Raw genomic sequence first — 22,141 nt, forward strand, 5'->3', positions numbered from 1 at the left:
CTAAACGAACCAATTGCCAGTAAAAAAATTGAAGTGGTAATCAAAACACTACCCAAGAAAAAAACCTCAGGCCAGATGGATTTCCCTCAGAATTTTATCAGACATACAGAGAAGATATAATACCCATTCTCCTTAACGTTTTCCAAAAAATAGAAGAGTAGGGAATACTCGCAAACTCATTCTATGAAGCCAACATCACCCTAATACCAAAACCAGGCAAAGACCCCAGGAAGAAAGAAAACTACAGATCAATATCCCTGATGACTGTAGATGCAAAAATACTCAACAAAATATTAGCAAACAGAATTCAAAAATACATCAAGAGGATCATACTCCATGACCAAGTGGGATTCATTCCAGGGATTCAAGGATGGTACCACATCCGAAAATCCATCAACATCATCCACCACATAAAAAAAAAAAGGACAAAAACCACATGATCATCTCCATAGATGTTGAAAAAGCATTCGACAAAATTCAACATCCATTCATGATAAAAACTCTCAACAAAATGGGTATAGACGGCAGGTACCTCAACATAATAAAGGCCATATATGATAAACCCACAGCCAACATCATACTGAACAGTGAAAAGCTCAAAGCCTTTCCTCTGAGATCGGGAACAAGACAGGGATGCCCACTCTCCCCACTGTTATTCAACACAGTACTGGAGGTCCTAGCCATGGCAATTAGACAAAGCAAAGAAATACAAGGAAACCAAATTGGTAAAAAAGAAGTTAAACTGTCACTACTTGCAGATGACATGATATTGTACATAAAAAACCCTAAGGACTCCACTCCAAAACTCTTAGAACTGATATCGGAATACAGCAGAGCTGTAGGATACAAAATTAACACACAGAAATCTGTGGCTTTCCTATACACTAACAAAGAAATAATAGAAAGAGAAATCAGGAAAACAATTCCATTCACAATGGCATCAAAAAGAATAAAATACTTAGGAATAAACCTTACCAAGGAAGTGAAAGACCTATACCGTGAAAACTACAAGACACTCTTAAGAGAAATTAAAGGGGACACTAACAAATGGAAACTCATCCCATGCTCTTGGCTAGGAAGAATATCATCAAAATGGCCATCCTGCCCAAAGCAATATACAGATTCGATGCAATCCCTATCAAATTACCAACAACATTCTTCAACGAACTAGAACAAATAGTTCAAAAATTCATACGGAAACACCAAAGACCCCAAATTGCCAAAGCAATCCTGAGAAGGAAGAATAAAGTTGGGGAGATCTCACTCCCCAACTTCAAGCTCTACTACAAAGCCACAGTAATCAAGACAGTTCGGTACTGGCACAAGAACAGAGCCACAGACCAGTGGAACAGAACAGAGACCCCAGATATTAACCCAAACATATATGGTCAATTAATATATGATAAAGGAGCCACAGACATACAATGGGGAAATGACAGCCTCTTCAACAGGTGGTGCTGGCAAAACTGGACAGCTACATGTAAGAGAATGAAACTGGGTCACTGTATAACCCCATACACAAAAGTAAATTCAAAATGGATCAAAGACCTGAATGTAAGTCATGAAACCATAAAACTCTTCAGAAGAAAACATAGGCAAAAATCTCTTGGACATAAACATGAGCAACTTCTTCATGAACGTATCTCCCCAGGCAAGGGAAAGAAAAGCAAAAATGAACAAGGGGGACTATACCAAGCTGAAAAGCTTCTGTACAGCAAAGGACACCATCAATAGAACAAAAAGGTACCCTACAGTATGGGAGAATATATTCATAAATGACAGATCCAATAAAGGCTTGACATCCAAAATACATAAAGAGCTCACACACCTCAACAAACAAAAAGCAAATAATCCAATTAAAAAATGGACAGAGGAGCTGAACAGACAGTTCTCCAAAGAAGAAATTCAGATGGCCAACAGACACATGAAAAGATGCTCCACATCGCTTGTCATCAGAGAAATGCAAATTAAAACCACAATGAGGTATCACCTCACACCAGTAAGGATCGCCACCATCCAAAAGAGAAACAACAACAAATGTGGCAAGGTTGCAGAGACATGGGAACCCTCCTACACTGCTGGTGGAATGCAAATTAGTTCAACCATTGCAGAAAGCAGTATGGAGGTTCCTCAAAAAGCTCAAAATAGACTTAACCATTTGACCCAGGAATTCCACTCCTAGGAATTTACCCTAAGAATACAGCAGCCCAGTTTGAAAAAGACAGATGCACCCCTATGTTATTGCAGCACTATTTACAATAGCCAAGAAATGGAAGCAACCTAAGTGTGAAAGAAGAAAACAGATCCTACCATTAGCAACAACATGGATGGAGCTAGAGGGTATTATGCTCAGTGAAATAAGCCAGGCAGAGAAAGACAAGTACCAAATGATTTCTCTTATATGTGGAGTATAAGAACAAAGGAAAAATGAAGGAACAAAACAGCAGCAGAATCACAGAACCCAAGAATGGACTAACGGTTACCAAAGGGAAAGGGACTGGGCAGGAGGGGTGGGAAGGGAGGAATAAGGGCAGGGAAAAAGAAAGGGGGCCTTACGATTAGCATGTATAATGTGTGGGGGGGGCACAGGGAGGGATGTGCAACACAGAGAAGATAAGTGGTGAGTCTACACCATCTTACTACGCTGAAGGACGGTGACTGTGATCAGGTTTGTTGGCGGGGGGACTTGGTGAAGGGGGGAGTCTAGAAACCTTAATGTTCTTCATGTAATTGTAGATCAATGATAATAAAAGGAATTAAAAAAAGAAAAGAAGTGCCTTTTACAAGAATCTTTTTAGTATTCTGGTTTGACAGGATCTGAATCATTAAAATGAGTTTACCCTAGAAAAAAGTCAATGAACAGCTTAATGTAGAGTATTTTTCCTTCTTCTAAACAATGAAGGGTAAGTTAGCTAACATTTATAGATCACTTACTCCGTGCCAAGCATTATACTAAACTCAGTCTGTGTATTAATCTATTTACTCTATATAATCCTACATAACAGTTATTATTCCCATTTTACATTTGGGGAAACTGAGGCATGGGGACTTTTATTTTGTTTTGTTTTTTAAGTGACTTGTCCCAAGGTCAAACAACTGGCAAGTAACAGTCAAAATTTCAACCTAAGCAGTCTGGCTGAAGAGTCTATGCTCTCAAAGGTTTTCGGACTCATGATTAAACAAGTTTTTTTTTTATTAAAAATGTGAAAGAATCACATAGAACCTCTCCCACCTAACCCTGGGAGATTTTTCTACCCACTTCCTGATTGGCTCATAACACGGGCTGATCAAAAGGCTTAAAATATCTTAAATGTAAATTATATATATATATCTGATCTATACAAGTGTATACGTTTTTTTCCCTTTCCATAAAAGGGAGGTGGGGGCATGTAGGGACGGGCGGTAAATTCTTTAACCCACCAATTCTCTTATATATGTTCTGTAAGCCTTAGGGAGAAAGTGATTATATTAGAAATTCTTTCTCTACTGTCTTCAGAGTTAAGCTTGTTTGTTTTTTAGAAAGAAATGTTGGCCTGGAATTATAACTATTAGTATTAGTATTAGTATTAGTATTAGTATTAGTATTAGTATTAGTATTAGTAAGAAACAAAGATTCTCAGATATACACCTTATATCTTAATTCAAGTTTACCCATATCTCAAATAAATGAACTACCTGAAACCAAAATATAAACTTTTTAATAGTACTAAATAGAAAGGACCCCTGCAGAAGGTCCTTCACAGGGCCTAGAATATGCACACTTATGGGCCTACAGAATGCATAATGAATAGATGAATGAACAAATGCACGCTTGTTCTTATTTAAAGGACTAAATGTCATTTTCCCCATTATGCTTGGGACTCTAATCATCAGGCAAAGGGAAATAAACTTCTTCCACAGAGGTTAAAACACAAATCTTTAGCCTCAGCGGGGCTGAATCTCTTTTAGTTTTAAAGAGGTGTGTCCAGTGATCTCACAGAACTCAGCATATAGTTGTACTCATGCCTATAGAGAAGGTCATAACAGGAAAAGACACAGGTGGAATCTGAAGGAATCCATGAGAGGTGATGCAGTGCTTACTCTTCCCCCATCAACAAAAATGCACCAACATGTGTGCAATGTTTCTGCCCAACAAAGCCCATCAGAGACTCAACACCTAAGGTTTTATTAGGGGATGGTCACAGAAGCACCCTCTGCCTCATGTATACCAAAATTCCAGACCTCCAGATGGAAAGCAGGTGGTTCAATATAAGCTGTATGGTTTGCACATTCTAGGCACAGTGAATCACCCTTAACAGGTCACTAGGAACCAAGTTCCCAGATGCCAGCCAAGGGCCAACCCCACAAGCAGGCCTTTCTCAGGACAGCAGTCTCAAACTTACTATGTTAACTCTTCTGCACAGCAAATTATTTTACTTCTCAAAATCTCACTCATCTTATAAAAAAGTGAAAATTAATAGAAACTACTTTACAGCCAGCATAATTATTATAGTGACTATCATAATATTGTTAGTCAGTTGGATGGCAAAACTCTATGAACATCAGTTGATGACAGTGATGAAGATTACAGAAAGTTAAAGATAATATAAATCCTCAACTTAAAACTTAAACCCAGCAGCAACTTTTAGAGGAGTATAAAAACCATAACGGTCTGGAATGAACACAAAATAGACCCTGTGTTTCCACGTAATAAAATATAACAGGAAGAAATGTTTGGCCTGGAACTATCAGTATATAGTATTAGTAAACAAATAAAATGGGAAGTTTAAAATGCTTTATCATTATAGAGTGGTATCGTGATTGAGTTAAATGTTTAAGTATGACATAGTAAGAACAGCATCTCAAAAAACAAGCTAACAAACAAAAAGAACAGCATCTCCACTTCTAAACATTAAGTTAAAATTCATAAAGCTATGTAGACTTCATGGAACATTCTCAACTTCATCCAGATTATGAAATAAAATATTTAAAAAAAGTTTTTCTGAAAGTTTAAGCACACTATTACTGAACAAAAATGTAAAAGGAAACAATCCACTAATCCTTTTTAAAATGAATACCCCAGCTGACCTTTGAACAACACAGTTTGAACTGACTGCATGGGTCCACTTATACATAGACTTTTTTCAATGAACACATCAAAAAACTTTTGGAGATTTGCACCAATTAGAAAAACATTTTCTTTCTCAGCTTACTTTATTGTAATATAGGATATAACACATGTAACACACAAAATATGTGTTAATTGACTGCTTAGGTTATTGGTAAGACTTCCAGTCAACAGTAGGGCTATTAATACTTAAGTTTTTGGGGAATCAAAAGTTATACAGATTTTTGTTTGCATGGGTGTCAGCACCCTAGCCCTTGCACTGTTCAAAGGTCAACTATACTTTCTAGTTCTTACTAATTATAAAGTAAGATAATCCTTAAACTTAAGAGTTTACAATGGTACATGTTTAATACAGACCTGAGTTATAAGGAAAACCTACTTTATTGTTCATGTATCTAACAGTACCTCCTTGCAAGTTTATAAATAAAATTACTCAAATTGGACAGTTACTTATGAAAACATTGGGACTTTGGCCTTTGCATACAGGTAAAAACCCAAAATATTCTGAGTTTTAATATTAATTCTGCAATCACTATATTATTTCCTGGTCATATCCATAATTCATGAATTTAACTTTTTTTTTGCATCCTTTACAAAGCTTAGCCCTATAGTCAATCTACCACAATACATCTCTAAGCTTCCTCATTTTCAGTAATTATAGCTGAGTAGAAGCCCATAGAAATGACCATATTAGAGAAATTTTTTATTTTATTCTTTGGCCAAATTTATAACCAGTAACACAAACTAACATGTACTACCTTGGGAACCAAAACAATAAGCTTTACTCTATTTTAAATGAATTATATCAAGGATATTAAAGATACCAGCCAATAGAGTATTTTTTAACTGTCTGGGTTTTATACTGCCCCAAATTACCTTTTTGTCAGTTCTCTGTAATGAAGTGCATGGTAAGGTTTTTACTTACATGCACCCCATCAACACAAACTAGAATATGCTCCATTAGAGCTGGGCCATAGCTATTCTAATCACCCACGGATACAGAACAGTGGCTGGCACTTACTTAACAGGCAACAATTTTAACCCCTGACTCAACTTTTTCTTGTTCCTGTTCCATCCTCTGTTTTATATCTCTAATATATATGTATCCTTTGTTAAGCCACTTAAATCATTTTGGGAAAAATGTAAGCACCTTTTAACAACCATAAATAAGATATGGAATATAGTCAGAATAAACTGCTAGTGAATAAAGGGTCAAGAAATATACTCAGATACTCTAAGTTAATATTTAACACAGAATTGGAGTAATTTAAAAATACCTTCCAAATTATGGTGTATACCTGGGTTGACTTACAAAACTAGTTCTTTGAAAATTATTTGGGTTCCTTATAGAAATGTATAATTTAAATATTAGAAATATACACATGGCAGTATAAATGGAAATACTGGAGATTACTACTCACTTTATAAAGACCACAGGTTTTTTTTAATAACCTATAGTTCTACTTTGAAAAGGTAGTTTATCTTCAAAAATTTTAGTCACATAAAGCTTTGAAGAAGCTAATCTTCACACACTGTCTAATTTGAAGTAATGTGAAATCAGAATTATTTTATGTTAATATTAGCCACACAAAAATAACTATGACTGCTTATAATAGTGAAATAGTGAAAGAAAAAATGTTTATATCCAAATTATTTAGAAAATCAATCATACAACTACATGAAGTTACCTGTACATTTTAGCACATAATTATATACAGTCAAAAATATTTTATAATACTAATATAAATTAGTTAAAAATCTTTGCCATTACTTTAACTGTTCTACAAATTTAAGGTTTTCTAGGTATTGGTATTTTATCTTTCTTAGTTAAATTGCAAGGAAGAAGTATCAGGAAAAAATTTTTTTCTCTGCTATTTTCTATGAAGCTAAAATCATTTAGAGAAAATGGCACACATGAAGCTATAAAGTCTAAGATTACAAACTGAGCTATAAATTAACTCCAGTGAAGAATGGAGGTCACTGCAATATTTTTCCAGTAGGTTCCCACCACACTTGGGAAAAAATCTAAACTCTCTAACATGATCTATATAAAGGTCAACCCATGGCTACCCACCCCAACTCTCTGACCTCATTCATTCCTCATCCTTCCTTCATAGCTTCCTTAACTCCAGTACTAGCCCTGTTCCTAAAACACATCAAGCTTATCCTGCACCTCCTGTTCTTAGGTCATAAACCTCTTCCAGATCAACAGACAGAATCTTTCTCACCTATCATGCAGATCTCACTTCAACTAGTAATCCTTCAGAAATATATTTCCCTGTCTCCCTGCCCAAACTATATTCCATTTTCATGTAGCTCCCCCATTATTCTCTATTTGACACCACATTGCCCTGCCTATTGCTTCATTTTATTTAGCGCTCTTTAAAATTATCTTATTTATGTTCAATGTCTGTCTCCTCTACCAGAATGTAAGTTCCATGAGAACAGGTACTGCACTAATCTTGTTTACTGCAGTAGCTAAAGAACCTAAAATGAATGGATGCTGTATTATTACATGTTCAGGCTGATATAAAGATTCTGATATTTTGTAACCATTCTAACACATTATATTACTGTCTTAGGCTTCTTCCATTTTTTTTCTACTCATTAGTACCTACAATGAGAGAATTAGTTAACAGCAAAAAATATGGACAAACAAGTAGATGTTACACTGTATAATCAATTCAGAGATTGAACTAAGGTTTCTGAATTAATGGCAGGCCTTACAAATTCTACACTGATCCTACATGTCAATAAATATTAGTGATTATAAAAAAACTGTTAAGTATGTTTAGATTAAAAATATCAGATGAAATTAATATTTAGGAGTAATATATCTACATGTATATCATGAAATACAAATGAAAAATATTGAATATAATTTAGAAATAAAAAAAAACATCACCTTAGGATTTAATGCATCACTTAGATGTCATCGTCTAAAATTTAATTTTATCTCCAAGTACAGAAGCCAGCCTTAAAAAATTAAAAGAGTATGACAACTATAAATAACTCAAAAAAACAGGCACTCTCAATAAAGATAGAGATATTATTTAAAAAGAACAAAATGGAAATTTTGGAATTGAAAAGTACAACCAAAATTTAAAACTCATTAGCAGAGCTCAATATCACATTTGAGTGACAGAAGGAAGAGTCAGTGAACTTGAAGACATAGTAATAGAAATTACCAATTCTAAAGACTGGAAGAATTAAAAAAAAAAAAAAAAAAGAAGATGAACAGAGCCTCACAGACTTAGGGGATACCATCAAGAATCTTATATATGTTAGCATCTTACTAAGCTGATGGACAGTGACTGCAATGGGGTGTGTAGAGGGGGACTTGATAATATGGGTCAATGTAGTAACTACAATGTTGCTCATGTGAAACCTTCATAAGATTGTATATCAATGATACCTTAATAAAAAACAAAAAAAGAAGAATCTTATATGTAATGAGAGTACCAGAAGGAAAGGAGAGGGTGAAAGGAAAAAAAAATCTGAAGAAATTACAGTTAAAACTTACCAAATTGTTGAAAGACACTAATTTGTAGATTTAAGTTTAATGAATACAAAGCAGATAAAGAGACATATCCATACCTAGACACATCATAGTAAAATTTGTGAAAGCCAAAGACAGAAAATCTTGAAAGACCAAAGAGAAAAACAACTCATCAGGAACAATGGAGGCCAGAAAGACATGACATATTCAAGGTGCTAAAAGAGAAAACATCTTATGTAACAACAAATATTATAAACAGTAAAACTATTTTTCAAAAATAAAGACAAAATCAGATATTAAAAGACAAATCCCATATGATTTCACTTACATGAGGTAACTACAATAGGAAAATTCAAAGACAGAAAGTAGAAGAGAGGTTGCCAGGGGCTGGGGAAGAGGAAACAGGGAGTCATAGCTGAAAGAGTATAAAAACGTTTTGGAAATAGAGAGTGGTGATGGTTGCACAACATTGTGAACATAATTAGTGCCACTGAATTGTACACCTAAAAATAGCTAAAATGGTAAGTTTTGTGTTACATATATTTTACCAAAATTAAGAACATAATTACAAAAGCAGAATGAAATATCAAAAAAAATTGAAAATAAAAAATAAAGGCAAAATAAAAACAATCCCTAAAAACAAAGACTGAGATTAGTCATCGATAACAGACTGGCCTTACAAGAAATCCTAAAGGGATCCATCAGACTGAAAGGAAATAACCAGCCCATAATACACAAAAAGAAATAAAGAGCATTATAAAAGGTCAAAAAAACATTTAATAGACTGTTTATTTTTTCTTCTCTTGTGTTTTAAAAGACATAAAATTGGATAAAAAATTATACAACTATATTGTTAGGCTTCTAACACATAAAAAATTTAATATATATGACAATATTAACAAACAGAAGAGGATAAGAAATGGAGCAAGGTTTCTATATTACACCATAATTAAATTAGTCAATCTTAAGTAGACTGACAAATAACACAGTTGTAATCCCTAGAGAAACCTAATAAAATAACTCAAAAAATCTAGTTAAAAAAATTAACAAAGAGATGGAGAGGGGAGGAGCCAAGATAGCGATGTGAGTAGGGCAGCGGAATTCTCCTCCCAAAAGCATATATATTTTTGAAAATACAACAAATACAACTATTCCTAAAAGACAGACCAGAAGATACAGTACAACAGCCAGGCTACATCTACAACTGCGAGAACCCAGCACCTCACAAAGGGGGTAATATACAAGCCGCAACCCGGCAGGACCCGAGTGCACACCCCACCTCAGCTCCCCAACGGTTGGAAAGGAGTTGGAGCAGGGAAGGAGTGGGAGCCCAGGACTGCTAAATACGCCGCCATAGTCATCCGCACTGGGAGCGAAGACACACAGTGCATGGTGTGCTGGATACTAGGGAAACAGAACAGTAAAACCTGCAAGTGGGTTCCCATAGCCAGTGGCCCTTGGACAAAAGAAAATAGAGTGCTTTTTGAAAGTCTTAAAGGGACAGGAGCCTCACAGCTGGACAGAAGCATCCCGGCACACTCAGCCCAGCAGCTGGGAATCCCAGGGAACTCCGAGCACCCTAACCTCCTGGGCGGCAGCGTAACTCTGAGGTCCCTCACAGCAATAAACAGCCTCCCACCCATTCCCACTCTAGTGCAGCCCCGCCATAGCGGAGCATCAGCCTGAGACCGGTCACACCCACAGCAGCTGCAAAGAGCATCCTCCGTAGCTGCCTGGGCCAGACTTAGACACCCCGTCGGGGATAAGCTGCCCAACACAAGCCGGTAGTGATCACTGTTCTCACAGGAAAGGAAGACAACAAGCAAGCAGGAAGGGACTTTGTTCTCCCAGCTAACACACGCGCCAACTGCCCATAACTAACTCTATCACCATGAAAAGGCAGAAGAATATGATACAAACCAAAATCACACAGACATCCCCTGAGAGGAAACCTGGGGAGATATTTAACCAATCTTCCTGAAAAAGAATTCAAAATAAAGGTCATAACCATGCTGATGGACCTGCAGAGAAAAATGCAAGAGCTAACGGATAAAGTTGGGAGGGAGAATACAGAATAAAACAATCTCAGGAAGGATTTAAAAGCAGAATGGATGAGGTGCAAGAGGCCTTTAATAGAACAGAAATCAGAAAACAGGAATGCAGAGAAGCTGATGCAGAGAGAGATAAAAGGATCTCCAGGAATGAAAGAATAGTAAGAGAACTGTGAGACCGATTCAAATGGAACAATATTCCCATTATAGGGGTACTAGAAGAAGAAGAGACAGAAAAAGGGATAGAAAGTGTATTTGAAGAAATAATTGCTGAAAACTTCCCCAAACTGGGGGAGGAAATATTCACTCAGACTACGGAAGCACACAGAACTCCCAACAGAAGGGACCCAAGGAGGACAACACCAAGACACATAATAATTAAAATGGCAAAGATCAAGGACAAGGACAGAGTATTAAAGGCAGCCAGAGAGAGAAATAAGATCACCTACAAAGGAACACCCATCAGGCTATCATCAGACTTCTCAACAGAAACCTTACAGGCCAGAAGATAATGGCATGATATATTTAAAGCAATGAAACAGAAGGGCTTGAACCAAAAATACTGAATCCAGCACAATTATCATTTAAATGTGAAGGAGGGGTTAAACAATTCTCAGACAAGCAAAACGTGAGGGGATTTGTCTCCCATAAACCACATCTACAGGGTATCCTAGAGGGACTGCTCTCGATGGAAGCACTCCTAAGGTTAAATAGATGTTACCAGAGAAAATAAAATCACAGCAAAGAAAGCAGACCAACCAAATACTAACTAAAGGCAAAAAATAAAATCAACTACCCACAAAAGCACTCAAAGGAAACACAAAAGAGCACAAAATAAAACACCTAACATATAAAGAATGGAGGAGGAAGAAGAAGAAGGGAGAGAAATAAAGAATCATCAGACTGTGTTTATGATAGCTCACTAAGCGAGTTAAGTTAGACAGTAACATAGTAAACAAGCTACCCTTGAACCTTTGGTAACCACAAATCTAAAGCCTGCAATGGCAATAAGTACATACCTATAGATAATCACCTTAAATGTAAATGGATGGAATGCACCAATCAAAAGACATAGAGTCACTGAATGGATAAAAAAACAAGACCCATCTATATGCTGCTTACAAGAGACTCACCTCAAACCCAAAGATATGCACAGACTAAAAAGTCAAGGGATGGAAAAAGATATTTCATGCAAACAACAGGGAGAAAAAAAGTAGGTGTTGCAGTACGAGTATCCGACAAAATAGACTTCAAAACAAAGAAAGTCACAAGAGAAAAAGAAGGACATTACATAATAATAAAGGGGGCAGCCCAACAAGAGGATATAACCATTATAAATATATATGCATCCAATACAGGAGCACCACCACATGTGAAACAAACACTAACAGAACTGAAGGAGGAAATAGAATGCAATGCATTCATTTTAGGAGACATCAACACACCACTCACTCCAAAGGACAGATCCACCAGACAGAAAATAAGTAAGGACACAAAGGCACTGAACAACACCCTTAAACAGACATCACAGACATCTATAGAACTCTACAGGATATACACTCTTCTCAAGTGTACATGGAACATTCTCCACAATAGACCACATACTACGCCACAAAAAGAGCCTCAGTAAATTCAAAAAGATAGAAATTCTACCAACCACATTATCAGACCACAAAGGTATAAAACTAGAATTGTAAAAAGAAAGCAAAAAGGCTCACAAACACATGGAGACTTAACAGCATGCTCCTAAATAATCAATGGATCAACAACCAAATTAAAACTGAGATCTAGCAATATATGGAAAAAAATAACAACAACACAAAGCCCCACCTTCTGTGGTACACAGCGAAAGTAGGAAAGTATATAGCAATCCAGGCATATTTAAAGAAGGAAGAACAATCCCAAATTAATAGTCTAAAGCCACTATTATCGAAATTGGAAACAGAAGAACAAATGAGGCCTAAAGTCAGCAGAAGGAGGGACATGATAAAGATCAGAGAAGAAATAAATAAAATTGAGAAGAATAAAACAGTAGAAAAAAAATCAATGAAACCAAGAGCTGGTTCTTTGAGAAAATAAACAAAATAGATAAGCCTCTAGCCAGACTTACTAAGAAAAAAAGAGAATCAACACACATCAACAGAATCAGAAATGAGAAATGAAAAATCACGAGGGACCCCACAGAAATACAAAAAATTATCCAAGACTGACCAAGGAAGACACAGAAAATCTAAACAGACCAATTACCAGTAACAAAATTGAATCAGTAATCAAAAAACTACCCAAGAGCAAAACCCCCGGGCCAGACGGAGTTACTGCAGAATTTTATCAGACATACAGAGAAGACATAATACGCATTCTCCTTAAAGTTTACCAAAAAACAGAACAGGAGGGAATACTCCCAAACTCATTTTATGAAGCCAGCATCACCCTAATACCAAAACCAGGCAAAGATCCCACCAAAAAAGAAAATTACAGACCAATATCCCTGATGAACGTAGATGCAAAAATACTCAACAAAATATTAGCAAACAGAATTCAAAAATACATCAAGAGGATCATACTCCATGACCAAGTGGGATTCATCTCAGGGATGCAAGGATGGTACAACATTCGAAAATTCATCAACATCATCCACCACATAAAAAAAAGGACAAAAACCACATGATCATCTCCATAGATGCTGAAAAAGCATTCGACAAAATTCAACATCCATTCATGATAAAAACTCTCAACAAAATGGGTATACAGGGCAAGTACCTCAACATAATAAAGGCCATATACGATAAACCCACAGCCAACATCATACTGAACAGCGAGAAGCTGAAAGCTTTTCCTCTAAGACTGGGAACAAGACAGGGATGCCCACACTCCCCACTGTTATTCAACATAGTACTGGAGGTCCTAGCCACGACAATTAGACAAAACAAAGAAATACAAGGAATCCAGATTGGTAAAGAAGAAGTCAAACTGTCACTATTTGCAGATGACATGATATTGTACATAAAAACCGTAAAGAATCCACTCCAAAACTACTAGAACTAATACCAGAATTCAGCAAAGTTGCAGGATACAAAATTAATACACAGAAATCTGTGGCTTCTCTATACACTAACAATGAACCAATAGAAAGAGAAATCAGAAAAACAATTCCATTTGCAATTGCACCGAAAAGAATAAAATACCTAGGAATAAACTTAACCAAAGAAGTGAAAGACCTATACCCTGAAAACTACAAGGCACTCTTAAGAGAAATTAAAGAGGACACTAACAAATGGAAACTCATCCCATGCTCTTGGCTAGGAAGAATTAATATAATCAAAATGGCCATCCTGCCCAAAGCAGTCTACAGATTCAATGCAATCCCTATCAAACTACCAACAGCATTCTTCAATGAACTGGAACAAATAGTTAAAAATTTCATATGGAACCACCAGACTCCAAATAGCCAAAGTCATCCTGAGAAGAATAAAGTGGGGGGGATCTCGCTCCCCAACTTCAAGCTCTATTACAAAGCCACAGTAATCAAGACCATTTGGTACTGGCACAAGAACAGAGCCACAGACCAGTGGAACAAAATAGAGACCCCAGATATTAACCCAAACATATATGGTCAACTAATGTACAATAAAGGAGCCATGGACATACAATGGGGAAATGACAGCCTCTTCAGCAGTTGGTGTTGGCAAAACTGGACAGCTACATGTAAGAGAATGAAACTGGATAATTGTCTAACTCCATACACAAAAGTAAATTCGAAATGGATCAAAGACCTGAATGTAAGTCATGAAACCATAAAACTCTTAGAAAAAAACATAGGCAAAAATCTCTTCGACATAAACATGAGCGACTTCTTCACGAACATATCTCCCTGGGCAAGGAAAACAAAAGCAAAATTGAACAAGTGGGACTATATCCAGCTGAATATCTTCTGTACAGCAAAGGACACCATCAATAGAACAAAAAGGCATCCTACAGTATAGGAGAATATATTCATAAATGACAGATCCAATAAAGAGTTGACATCCAAAATATACAAAGAGCTCACACACCTCAACAAACAAAAAGCAAATAATCCCATTAAAAAATGGGCAGAGGAGCTGAACAGACACTTCTCCAAAGAAGAAATTCAGATGGCCAACAGACACATGAAAAGATGCTCCACATCGCTAGTCATCAGAGAAATGCAAATTAAAACCAAATGTGATACCACCTCACACCAGTAAGGATCGCCACCATCCAAAAGACAAACAACAACAAATGTTGGCGAGGTTGTGGAGAAGGGGGAACCCTCCTACACTGCTGGTGGGAATGTAAATTAGTACAACCATTGTGGAAAGCATTATGGAGGTTCCTCAAAAAGCTCAAAATAGAAATACCATTTGACCCAGGAATTCCACTTCTAGGAATTTATCCTAAGAATACAGCAGCCCAGTTTGAAAAAGACAGATGCACCCCTATGTTTATTGCAGCACTATTTACAATAGCCAAGAAATGGAAGCAACCTAAGTGTCCATCATTAGATGAATGGATAAAGAAGATGTGGTACATATACACAATGAAATATTACTCAGCAATAAGAAAAAAACAGATCCTACATTTGCAACAACATGGATGGAGCTAGAGGGTATTATGCTCAGTGAAATAAGCCAGGCGGAGAAAGACAAGTACCAAATGATTTCACTCATATGTGGAGTATAAGAACAAAAGAAAACTGAGGGAACAAAACAGCAGCAGAATCACAGAACCCAAGAATGGACTAACAGTTACCAAAGGGAAAGGGACTGGGAAGGATGGATGGGAAGGGAGGGATAAGGGGGGGGAAAGAAAGAGGGCCTTACAATTAGCATTTATAATGTGGGGGGAGGCACGGGGAGGGCTGTGCAACACAGAGAAGACAAGTAGTGATTCTACCACATCTTACTATGCTGATGGACAGTGATTGTAATGGGGGTTGTGGGGGCGACTTGGTGAAGGGGGGAACCTAGTAAACATAATGTTCCTCAAACAAAAAAATTAACAAAGTACATATACACAATGGAATATTATTCAGCCACAAAAAAAAAAATCAAACCATTTGCAACAACATGGGTGGACCGAGAGGGTATTATGCTAAGTGAGTAAGTCAGACAGAAAAACACAAATACCACGTGATTTCACTTATTTGTAGAATCTCACAACAAAATGAACAAAAGAGCAGTAGACTCATAGATACTGAGAAGTGACTGGGGGTTACCATAGGAGAGGGTTTGGGTTGGGTTGTGGGGAGGGTAAGGGAGATAAAAGGGCACAAAAATTCTCAGTCATAATATAAGTTGGTCATAGGGACAGTACAGTACAGCATGGAAAATATAGCTAATTATTAGGTAATGTCCTCCTGTGTTAACAGATAGTAACTGCACTTTTGGTGGTGAGGATTTAATAATATGGGGTAACTGTTGAAGCACTGTGTTGTATGCATGACACCAATATAAGATTGTATATCGACAATACTTCCATTAAAAAAAAACTAACAAAGGAATTCAAGTTATGCTCTGGAAAATATTAACTCCAGAAGAGGCAGTAGAGAACAAACAAAGAAATGAGACATGGAAAATAACAAGCAAAATTGCAGATGTAAATCTGACTACCAAAGGTTACATTAAGCATAACCAGATTAAACCCTCCAATCAAAAGAAGAAATGGTCAGACTATTTCTTTAAAAGCATTTTAACTTTAAGTGTGAATGTCTATAGAAGACACTTTAGGTTCAAAAAACAAATAAGTTGAAAAAGAATAGGTGGAAAGTAAAATGATGCAATACAAACAGTGTAGAGAGCTTAGAGCAAATACAGTAATTAATACAAGACAAAATGCTACTAGAGATAAAGTAGGATCTTTCATAATAAAATGGTCAATTTATCAGTAACATAAAACAATTATGTATGTATACCAAAACCTAACACCATTTTTCCAAAAATATGAAGTGAAAATTAAAAGAACTGAAAAGAAAAATAAACAATTTAATAATAATTTAATATCTCACTCTCAATAATTGATAGAATGGATAGACAGAAAATCAGCACAGACACAGAAAGCTTGAAACTATCAACCAACTCGACCTGCACCTTCATAACATTCCACCCAATAACAGCAGAATATGTTTTCTTTTCTAGCACACATGGAACATTCTTCAGAACAGATTATACACTAAGTCATAAAAATGTCTCAATAAATTTAAAAAGAGAGAAATACAAAGTATGTTCTCCTACTACAGGGTAATTAAATTAGAATTCAAAAGCAAGGAAATTTGGGGGATCCCCAAATAATTGGAAGTTCAACAATACATTTGTAAATACCCCACGGGTCAAAGATGAAATAACAAAGGAAATTAGAAAATACTAGAACATATAGTTCAAAATACTTAGAACTATTTAATTTTCATTTAAAAATGAAAAATGTTCAAAATAGAACATATTAAAACATGGGATGCAATTAAAGCACAGAGTTTGAAAGGAAATTTAAACTTTTAATGCCTGTATCAGAAAAGAAGAATGATCTCAAATCAATAATCTAAGCTGCTTCATAAGAAACTAGGAAAAGGCAAATAAACCCAAAGCAAGCAAAAGGAAGAAAATTTAAAAGATTAAAATGAAATTAATCAAGCAAAAACTGAAAGAAAATCAATTAAACCAAAGCTATTTCTTTGAAAAGAAAAACAAAATTCACAAACCTTTAGCTAGAATGACCAAGTAAAAAAGAAGACACATGCTATCAAAATTAAATGATAAGGACATAACCTACTAGCAAAATTAAAAGCATATGTAGGAATATTATGAACTACATGCCAAAATTAGTAAATGGCTTTGATGAAACGAACACATCCAGAGAAACACAATTACTGAAACTAACTAAAAAATTAGCAGAAAATCTGAATAGACTTGTAACAAGTATAGAAACTGAATTTGTAGCTTAAAAAGAGAAAAATCCAGGCCTAGATGCTTTCACTGGTAAATTCTATCAAATTATTCAAGGAGGTAATAATACCAATCCTTCACAAACTCATAAGAAAATAGAAGAGGTAACAAATCATTCTATGAAGCTAGTATTACTATGCTTCAAAATCCAAAGACAACACAAGAAAAGAAAATTCAGTCTATCTCTCATAAATATCAACACAAAAATGTTCAACCAAACATTAGAAAACCAAATCTGGCAACATATAATAACAATTATATACCAATGACCACGTGGGATTTATCCCAGGAATATAAGGTTGGTTTAGTATGTGAAAATCAATTAATGTAATAAGCAATAGTAATGTAATAAAGGTCAGAAACCACATGATCATCTCAGACTCTAAGTTGACCAACCATACTGGTTTGACCATGACTGACAGGTTTCCCAAAATGCAGGACTTTCAGTGCTAAAACCAGGGCAGTATTGGGGAAACTGGCAGTTGGTCACTTGTTAGCATGACAAATACACAAAAAGCACTTGACAAAATCCAATACCCATTCACAATAAAAACTCTGAGAAAACGAGGATTAAAATGAAAACTTCCACTAAATACAGAGATCTGTTATACAACATTGCACCTACAGGTAACAACAGTGTACTGTACAGTTAAAATATTAAGAAAGTAGATCTCAGATAAAGTGTTCTTATTACAATAAAATAAAAAAACAAGATTTGTACACTAAAAATTACAAATCACTGAGAAAAATTAAAAATTAATAAATGAAAATATATTTTCATGGTCATGTATTAGAAAACTCAACATTTTAAGATGGAAGGCAATTCTCCCTAAATCTGATACAGATCCAATGCATTCCCCACCAAAATTCACAGACTTTTTGCAGACATTGATAAGCTGATCCTAAAATTTTTATATAGGACCAAGAATAGCCACAACTTTTAAAAGCAAAAGCAAAACTGGAGGGCTTACACACCTGGTTTCATAAGTTACCATAAAGCACATTAATCAAGATAAGGTAGTACTGGTGTAGGGTTAGACATACAGATAATGGAACAGAACTGAGTCAGGCAATAAATCTTGACATTTACAATCTATGGAGAAAGAATAATCTTCTTGACAAATGATGCTAAGACAATCCATACGTAACAGATGAAGTTAGACCCTTATTTCATACCATACATAGACGTTAACTCAAAATAGATAATAAATCTAAATGTAAGAGAGAAAATTATGACATCTAGAACAAAATAAAGTAGAAAATCCTTGAGACCTTGGATTCAAAAGAGTTCTTATAACAAATGCATGACCTATAACTGAAAATATTGGGAAATTAAACTCCATCAAAATTAAAACTTGTGAGTTTCAGAAAACTACAGCTAAAAAATTAAAAAACAAGCCACAGACTGGGAGAAAATATCTGCAAATTAAGTATGTAATAAGAGACTTGCAACCAGAATAAAGAACTGTCACTACTCAGTAATAAAACAAAAAAGGGCAAAAGATTTTAATAACTATTTAACCAAAAAGGATATATGAATGGCTAATAATATGAAACAATATTCAACATTTTGAATCTTTAGAAAAATGCAAATTAAAACCATCATGAGTTAGCTACTTCATACCCACTAGAATGGCTTTAATAAAAAAGACAGGCAGTAACAAGTGTTGGCAAAGATATGAAGAAACTAGAACTCTCATACACTGCTGTGCTGGGAATGTAAAATGCAATGACCACTTTAGAAAAGTGTGGCAGCTTCTTAAAAAGTTAAACAGATGACCCAGCAATTCTATTCCTCGGTATATATCTACCCAAGAGAATGGAACCCTATGTCCACATAAAGACTTGTACTCAAATGTTCAAGCTCCATTATTCACAACAGTCAAAAACTGAGAACAATCCAAATGCCCGTCAACTGGATATAATATAACACCATTCAGCAACAAAAAGGAACAAAATACATACTGATACATGCTACAAGAGGGATGAAACCTAAAAACATTAAGTTAAATGGAAGAAGCCAGATGCATATGTATTGTATGATTCCATTTGTGAAATATTCAGAAGAGGCAAATCTATAGAGACAAAACACGAATCAGCTGTTGCCTGGGGCTGAGGTTAAGAATAAGGGTTTAACTGCAAAAAGACTATAGTCAATTTTTGGAGGTGAAAGAAATGTCCTAAAACTGGTTTGTGGTGATGGTTTAACAATTCTATATATTTACTAAAAATCATTGAATAGATTAATTTTGGTATCAAATAATTCAAAAAGTTAACTTTTGAAAAAGAAATGAAAACACATTCACAAAAAAACTTGTAGACAGATGTTCACAGCAGTATTATTCATAATAGTTAAAAAGTGGAAACTCAAATTTCCATCAACTGAATAATGAATGAAAAACAAGTGGTATATCCATACAAGAGAATAGTACTCAGCAATAAAAATAAATGATGATGGACAACATGGATGAACTTTGAAAACATTATGCTAAGTGAAAGAAACTAGTTGTGAAAGACCACATGATTCCATTTATATAAAGTATGTGCAGAATAGGCAAAAAAAAGAAACAGAAAGTAGATCAGTGGTTGCCTGGGGCTAGGGGTTTTGAAGGGAAAAGGAGGGTGACCCACAAATGGGTATGGGGTTCCTGTCTGGGGTGAGGAAAATGTTTCAAAATTGATTATGGTGATATTTGCACAACTCTTCTGAGTATATTAAAAACCACTGAACTTACACTTTAAATAGGCGAACTGAATGCAAGTGAATTATATCTCAATAAAGCTGTTACCAAAAAACAAACAAAAAACCCTTAGTATACAATCTGAGCAGGTAAAGGCCTTTGACACAGGTAGGCCCTACCATAGTTACTAATCTATTTAGTTAGAATAGAAAAATCTCAGTTACAAATTCTTCTCAACAGTACTCTGTTTTATAAGAGAGCATATCTGTCTGAAATGAGAAGCAATGATTAATCAAATTAGTCAAGTCACTAAGCTTAAAAAATCGGCTGACATTTTCAAATTTTCAAATGCCCAATATATGTTTTCTACTTCACATGTTAACTAATCAGTATCTCAGTCTTCAAATGAACACACTATATTAACTGTATTGTACTATATATAAACTGTAATTATTCCTAAATTCCTTTAAACATAATTCAGTAATTTCCACACTTACATAAAGTCATTCTACCTTTCGAAGTAACAAACATCCAATCCTATCTTAGTAAAGGGCACATTCTTCCGGCACTATTCTGGGATTATTGTACTAGAGAAAGTGCATAATTTACCTCTCGATAGAGACTCTCAGATAAAAAGAAAAGCAGATTTGATTACCAAACACAAGTTAACTGTTCTATCATCGTCGGATTAAAATTTAAACCACACAGCTGAAGTAAATGTTGATGAACACAAGGAGAAAAAATTTTTTAGTTTTACAACGAAGTGTCCCCCTCTTAATCATTTAATGAAGCACTAAGAACTTAAATGCTATTCTGCAGCGAACCTAGCCCCTAGTAAAAAAGTACCCAGGATGCTGGCAGATGGAGCATTAGAAACTACAATCTGAATCACTCTAGACGTTAGAAATATTTTCTCCGCCCTTTATTGACAAGGAATAAAAATGTCCAACTGGAACAAGCGAGGGGGCTCGGCTTCCCTGCTCTCGAAGCGGTTCTGGTAGCTAATACCAGTCTTACCAGAGCCCTCACTGTCCTCCTCCCGCGCCCCCAAAACATCCAATAGCACGGCAAGGAGGGCCAGCTTAGGCAAGAGAGGATCCAGAAGGCGGTCACTGGACGAGCGTGTTATAGAGCCTGTTTTTGTTTTCTTGAGAAAACAGATTCCTATCAGAGCCAAGCCGCGCTACCCCCAGGGGACTAGGTGGAAGTGGCAGCAGGGGGCCGAAGAGCGAGATTAAAAGAATGACCGAGGACAACCTGCCGTGCAAGCTAAGCAAAGGAGGGAAGGAAAGGTAAGAGGTGGAGATAAAGCCGGACGGGGAAGGAAACTGGTCTCCAGTCCTCCACGACACCTCGAGCGGTCGGAGCCTCCCAGGTCCCGCCCCGAGCTCGCCGGCCAGCCCGGGCTCCGGCAGCCGCCTCCCGCCCTTCCAGACCCTCCCAGGACGCGCTTCCTCCCGAGCTGGACCCCCGCCCTGGCCTCCCCGCGGGATAAGGCGGGTCAGTTCAGTCCGCTTCTCGGCAGAGGTGACTCGCGCCGAGATGTAAACACAGCAAGACCAGCTGCGCTCAGCCCATCCCCCCCGCCGGGGTCCGTAACCTCTTCCCTCAGCCCTGCCCCGCGCGCCGCGCTCCCCGCGGGCAAACGCGCAGCGCGCCGTCGCCTTTCTCCAAGTCCCGCTTCCCGACGTTGTCGGAGGCGCTTAACCCCCTTCCCCGGCTCCCGGCCGTTGTCACCGCCACAGCCTCCGGAAAACCCTCCGCACACCCAGGAGCAAACAACACAGGCACGAGGCGGGGGTACGGAGGGAGGAGGCGGCACTCAGGACGGCAAGGCTTTTTCGCCG

General features: G+C 36.6%; 1 protein-coding gene across 7 annotated transcripts in view; it reads right to left on the reverse strand.

Moving 5' to 3' along the window:
* ELF2 (E74 like ETS transcription factor 2) overlaps positions 1 to 22,141 on the reverse strand; it is a 112,442-nt gene that overhangs the window by 89,991 nt on the left and 310 nt on the right. The gene's annotated exons all lie outside the window — the stretch shown is intronic.

This window comes from Manis pentadactyla, chromosome 5 (genome assembly GCF_030020395.1).
Source record: "Manis pentadactyla isolate mManPen7 chromosome 5, mManPen7.hap1, whole genome shotgun sequence".
In the NCBI taxonomy this organism is placed as follows: domain Eukaryota; kingdom Metazoa; phylum Chordata; class Mammalia; order Pholidota; family Manidae; genus Manis; species Manis pentadactyla.